General features: G+C 44.7%; 1 long non-coding RNA gene across 1 annotated transcript; it reads right to left on the bottom strand.

Annotated features, from left to right (window-relative positions):
• Positions 1–223: 223 nt before the first annotated feature.
• On the bottom strand, positions 224–4,644 carry LOC138658065 (uncharacterized). The gene is made up of 3 exons (XR_011317318.1): positions 3,830–4,644; positions 1,411–1,561; positions 224–981 (listed from the first exon to the last, which is right to left on the bottom strand). It is a non-coding gene; the product is annotated as an uncharacterized lncRNA (long non-coding RNA).
• Between the last annotated feature and the right edge of the window lie 2,178 nt (positions 4,645–6,822).

Below are 6,822 nucleotides of genomic sequence, written 5' to 3' on the forward strand. Positions count from 1 at the left end.
TGTCCAGTGCCCATACACCCATCACACTATGTCCATGCCATAGTCCAGCGCCCATATACCCATGACACTACCTCCATCCCATAGTCCAGCGCCCATATAGCCATGACACCGTACAACATAGAGGCCTTGTCCGCTAAGTACGTAAAGTATATAAAAATCAGAGATGACATTTGATCAACATTAATTTATTTAACAAGCAACTAAATTTTGACAAACAGTTGTAACGATTTTTTCAATATGAAAAACAGAATTTGGCGGCAACTAGCCCAGTGAAACTATAATTTTTTTGACAAACAATTGCATCTTAATGCAAGTAGGTGTATTCCTGCGAATACCCATAGGAGCTAGTTGTGTCTGTGATGAAATTTTGACTTGCAGATGGTCCCAGGCTTGTGTTTCCTCCTCCAGAAAAATTTAGTGCCGGTTGGGTGTAGGAAGACGCTCTAGATTGAGGTTCTCTGGGTTTCGGTCGTGGGCGAAAGAGTCCAAAAACCCCCGTCAATACATCCTCATATGACTGAATTGGAGTAGGGTCCTCCAGAGCGGTGAGGGACGTTTGGCACAGAGACATAAAGAGAGACTGCCTATCCGGTGGCTGTGAGCGTGCCTTTCGGGCAATGGTCAAAGCAAAAAAATCACATTGGTCCTCAGTTGAGGATTGTTTTAGTAAATCGAGTGTGTCACTTGCGATCTTCTCAGTTTTATCTTCATTCTTTTTTTCTTTTTTTAATGGACTCTTCTGCCACCGGATAGGCAGCTCTCTTCTCCGTTACCACAGCTTCTGCCGTACCAGATGATCCAACAGCTGCTGCAGTTGATGTGCCTGCAGCAGCTGCTGGACATGCGGCACCAGCAGAAGCTGTGGTAAGAGATGGAGAAATTGTCTCTCCCGCTCCAGAGGAAGTGCCTGCTCCATCAGTGCCTGCTCTATCTTCGGAGTTGTCATCCACAGGAGGCGGGGTAGAAAGGTTTCCCTCAGTCCTGTGTGAGAAAAGGAAAAAAATAATTAATTATGACCGCTGCGGAGGAGCAACATTTTTGGAACAGCATAAAGGCCGCTTCGTCCAAGACGCTGTTCACTTTTTTGCATGTGTGCTGATAATGCATGTTTTCATTTAACACATGCGTTATCACCACATGCTATCCAAACAATGTGCTAGTTATCTTGCACAGTCAAAGTGCCAACACAAGAAAAATAGACACGGTGTGGTGCCATAGCTCTCACAACTCCATCTTTGGAATCATAGTGCAGACAGGATTTCTGAAAATCCTCTCTTCACTATGGTATAACATCTGGATGCTGTGTATTGAATGCTGCGGCAGGACACAGCGTTCAATACGCAGCCAACTGTGCTACACCACATGGCAACATTGATGAGGCTACATATATATTAGTGGTTTATAACCTACCTCCGCAAAGTCCGGCTTGTGAGCAGGAATTGCAGCTCATCATAAAATGGAAAGGTTTTGCAGCTTGGTGATGATCCACTCCGGTCACATGAATTTATAAATTTGTTGAACCGGTCCTGAACTGACCTCCATCTTTGCTTGATATGTTTTTCTAAGAAAAAAAACACACACACACATTAAATACTATATCCAACTGATAAGTAATCTTAAAGGGAACCTGTCACCCACAAAATCGAAGATGACCTAAGCCCACCAGTATCAGGGGCTTATCTACAGCATTCTGTAATACTGTAGATAAGCCCTCGATGTTTCCTCAAAGATGATCAAAAGAGGTTAGATTATACTGACACAGGGGCGGTACCGGTCCAATGGGCATCGCGGTCCGGTCCAGCGTCTCCCATCTTGTTGTGATGACGTCCTCTTGTATTCACGCTGCGGCTCCGGCGCAGGTGTACTTTGTCTGCCCTGTTGAGGGCAGTACGTTGCATTACTGCAGTACGTTGCTGTGCCCTCAACAGGGAGATAATCCGCAGCGTGAATACAAGAGGACATCATCATAACAAGATGGGAGGGGCTGTACCAGACCGCGACGCCCATTAGACCGGTACCGACCCTGGGTGAGTATAATCTAACCTCTTTTAATCATCTTTGAGGATACATCGGGGGCTTATCTACAGTATACCAGAATGGGTAGATAAGCCCCTGATGCCAGTGGGCTTAGCTCTACTTCCATGTTGGAGTTAAGAGGTTTCCTTTACAGCACAAATGTTTAAAAATTTCGATATATATTAACATCACCCCTACCCTAACCCAAAGTCAAACAAACAAGGCAAACACCAAATTATGTCAGTTTCACACGTCAGTGGCTCGGGTACGTGTGGTGACAGTTTCCTCACGTACCGGAGACACTGACTCACGTAGACACATTAAAATAAATGTGTCTCTGCAGATGTCAGTGTGATATCACACACCGTGTGTCCGTTTGCAAAACATGGAGACATGTCAGTGTTTGTGGGATCACACGGACCCATAAAGTATATGGGTCCGTGTAAACACGTACCGCACACGGATGCTGTCTGTGTGCCATCCATGTGCATTTTTTCTGTCATAGTGTTAACATTAAAAAAATTGTTGCAATACAAGGACACACGCACAGCACACAGACACAAAAGCAGACACCCGGACATCACACGGATCCCTCACACGGGACCCCCCCAAAAAAAAATTACGTTGGGTCCCCCTATATTTTTTGGCCAGAAAGGCTAGGCAGACAGCTGCGGACCAATATTTGTTGCCAGGGAAGGGGTTAAAATACCCATGGATCTTCCCAGGCTATTAATATCAGCCCGCAGCTGTCTGCGTAGCCTTTCTGGCTATAAAATATAGGGGGGCCCCCAAAAAAAAATTAAGTAGGGTCCCCCTATATTTTTAGGCCAGAAAGGCTAGGCAGACAGCCGTGGGGCAATATTTGTGGCCCGGGAAGGGGTTAAAATACCCATGGCTGTTCCCAGGCTAGGAATATTAACCCACAGCTGTCTGCGTAGCCTTTCTGGCACTAAAATATAGGGGGCCCCGAAAAAAGAATTGCGTAGGGTCCCCCTATATTTTTAGGCCAGAAAGGCTATGCAGACAGCCGTGGGCTTATATTCATAGCCTAGGAAAGGGGCCATGGATATTTGCCCCCCCCCCCCCCTGGCTACAAATAGAAGCCCGCAGCCGCCCCTGAAAAGGCGCATCAAAAAGATGAGCCAATTCCGGCACTTAGCCCCTCTCTTCCCACTCCCGTGTAGCGGTGGGATATGGGGTAATGAGGGGTTAATGCCACCTTGCTATTGTAAGGTGGCATTAAGCCCGGTTAATAATGGAGAGGCGTCAATAAGACGCCTATCCATTATTAATCCTATGAAAGGGTTAAGAAAAACACAAGCACTAGAAAAAAAATTTTTTAACCCCTTAATGACAGCCAATACGTCTTTTAACTGACCTGACATATAAGAGAATAGCCTCCCCACACAGTTAACAATCTAGCATCTGTTGGTTGTGCACTATAGCTGACAACTTGCTGTATCAGCCACGATCAGTGTTTGCACCGTCCAAATCTGTTTAATCCCTTAGATGCTGTTCTGTCCTCACTAGCTGAGGCAGGCTCATATGTAGCTATACAGTCAGCTAAACCACTATACCGGGGTCCAATAAGGAGACTGTGGTTGAGTCTGTGCTTTACTAAACGTAGTGGTATATTGATGCGGTGAAAATGTGAACAATGATATACATAGAATCAGTGCATGGTATAGAACAGATACATAATACACATGATATACATTATGCGTAACATTTAGAAAGCTAGTGACTAAACTGGGAGTACAACTGGCTAGGCTAATATGGAGCAGAAATATCTACGGAAAGCATAAAGACATACCGGCAATGCAATCGCAAGGGGAATGAAGTGAAGCGTCTTTCCTTGAAGGCAAACTGAAGAAAGTGAAAGGAAAAATGGAGGGAAATGGAGGCTGAGCTACCATAATGCATTGCAAAGGAGGAGGAGAATCAGATATGGATAATACAAACACAGAAGATTGAACTGTCAACATAACTCTGACCGCTAGAGGGAGCCAAAGCACTAAAAACAAATAAAGATATGAACATCCATACTGAGAAACCTGTAATTACGCAAACAGATAATCAGGGTAACAATATTAGATGGCGGAGACAGAACAGATGCTGCTGTAAATAGTGACTACATCATTATATATGGTTAACAGAGTGTGGGGGCTTTCTCTTTATCCCAATTGGTGCCCTCAGATCATGATTGTGTGGTCCTGATGTTTGCCATGGCAATTCATGACCAAATAGCTGCCTTAGAGTCTGACGGCTGTTGTAACCTGTTCAGAAGTTAGAGGCATTTAGGTGGTAAAAATACACATTTTCACTTCTGTCATACCACTTTGCATTAATTCCTGTAAAGCACCTGAAGGGTTCATAAACTATCTGACTGCAGTTTTCGATATTTCAGGGGGTGCTGTTTTTAAAATGGTACCACGTTTGGGGGTTTCCCAATATATGAGAGTATGAGAGCCCTAAAGTCACTTCAAACATGGACAAGTCCCTAAAAAAATAAATGTAGTAAATTTCCTTGAAAAAATGAAAAATTGCTGCTACATTGTTAAACCTCCTAAAATGCTAACAAAATAAAATAACATTTTACAAATGATGCTGATGTAAAGCCGACATGTGGGAAATGTTATTTATTAATGGTTTGCTGTGGTATGACCATCTGGATTAAAGGGATAATCATTCAAATTTTGAAAATTGCTAATTTTTAAAATTTTTCTCAATTTTTTGATATTTTTTATAAATAAACACAAAACATATTGACCTAAATTTACCATTATCATAAAGTATAATGTGTCACGAAAAAACAATCTCAAAATCACTTGGATTTGTTGAAGTGTTGCAGAGTTATTACCATATAAAGTAACACTGGTCAGATTTCAAAAATTTGGCTCCGTCACTAAGGGGTTAATGAAATAAAGACACACACTGTTTGACCAGTCTTTTATTTCACGCTCAATCCACCTGAAGACCCTCGACCTGCAAAAGAAAGAAAAAAACAAACCAAATTCATACTCCTTGTCCCTGTCCAGAAATCCATCGAGGGTCCCACGAAGATCTGCCATGGAGAACAGACACATCCGGAGATGTGTCTGCTCTCCACGGCTGCAGCACGCGCAGCGAGTAAACTGCGCATGCGCGAGCGAGTTTACCGGCGTTCATTGACCCCGGTACTCTCGCTTTACGGCAGTGCTGCGTGGGAAAGTTCACACGCAGCTGTACTGCCGTAAACAGAGAACCGGGGCCATTAAACTCTGGAACAGTACGCGATACACTGCTAAGAGCTTTGCTCCTGGCAGTGTATCGCCGGAGAGCAGGCGATCGGCGTGGGACACTCAGTTTAGGATTCTGCGGACAGGGAGTATGGATTTGCTTTTTTTTGGGGGGGGATTTTTTTCTAGGGGCGAGGGCTTTGCGTACCTGTATGTGCTGTATGGTGAGTATCTACTCTATGTTATATGTACTGTGTGTCATGTATGTTACGTTTATTGTATGTGTATTGGTGGGTCATGTTTTGTGTTACTTACAATTGTGCTAAGTCGCCGGACACAGGGACAACTCTCCCATCCTAATACCGGATGGGAGTAGTAATCCCATACGGCAATTTAGCACAATTGGGTGGTACTATCGTCACATGGGGACACACACACACACATACACACAGACTTCACACACATATACACATATACACAGACACACAAACACAGATACACACCAAATCGATCAAGCGACCGACATCGATCCCCATGCGACGATATGCCTCCATGATGACAGCCACACTCCGCCCACGCACTTCCGCCCACGCACTTCCTCCCGCTTCCCCGCACTTCCTGCTGCAGTGGTTTCTACACCCCAAACCGCAGAAAACCCGCAGATATTTTTTCATCTGCGGGTTTTACTGCGGGTTTGAACCTCACAATGGAGGTCTATGGGTGCAGAACCGCTGCAGTTCCGCAGAAAGAAGTGACATGCTGCGGAATGTAAACCGCTGCGTTTCTGCGCGTTTTTTTCTGCAGCATGTGCACAGCGGTATGCGGTTTCATAGGTTTACATGTAAATGTAAACGCAATGGAAACTGCAGCAGACCCGCAGCGGCAAAATCGCTGCGGTTCCGCGGTAAAAACCGCAACGTGTGACCATGGCCAAAAGCGCCCATACACTTCAGATAGTAATTAAAACCCCCATACTCATTAGTCTAGATTTGGCCAAACCCGTTGATATTTATTTTACTTACTTAAATAGCGCCATTAATTCCACTTTACAGTCATTATCATCACTGTCCCCATTGGGCTCACAATATAATTTCCCTATCAGGATGTCTTTGGAGTGTGGGAGGAAACCGGACCCACGTAAACACATGGAAAACATACAAACTCCTTGCAGATGTTGGATTTGAACCCAAGATATCAACAGGATCTACTGATAGTCCAATGTGTATGGGGGGCTCTGACTGATGATTCTCAGGGGAAATAAGAATCCAAGGTGTCCAATTTCAGACTGTAGATCCTTTTGTTCTCTAAAGGTACCGTCACATTTAGTGACGCTACAGCGATCTAGACAACGATCCCGATCGCTGCAGCTTCGCTGTTTGGTCGCTGGAGAGCTCTCACACAGACAGCTCTCCAGCGACCAACGATGCCGGTCCCCGGGTAACCAGGGTAAACATCGGGTTACTAAGCGCAGGGCCGCGCTTAGTAACCCGATGTTTACCCTGGTTACCAGCGCAAACGTAAAAAAAACCAAACACTACATACTTACATTCCGGTGTCTGTCCCCCGATGCTGTGCTTTCCTGCACTGT

The sequence above is a fragment of the Ranitomeya imitator genome, chromosome 1 (assembly GCF_032444005.1).
Source record: "Ranitomeya imitator isolate aRanImi1 chromosome 1, aRanImi1.pri, whole genome shotgun sequence".
Taxonomy (NCBI): Eukaryota; Metazoa; Chordata; class Amphibia; order Anura; family Dendrobatidae; genus Ranitomeya; species Ranitomeya imitator.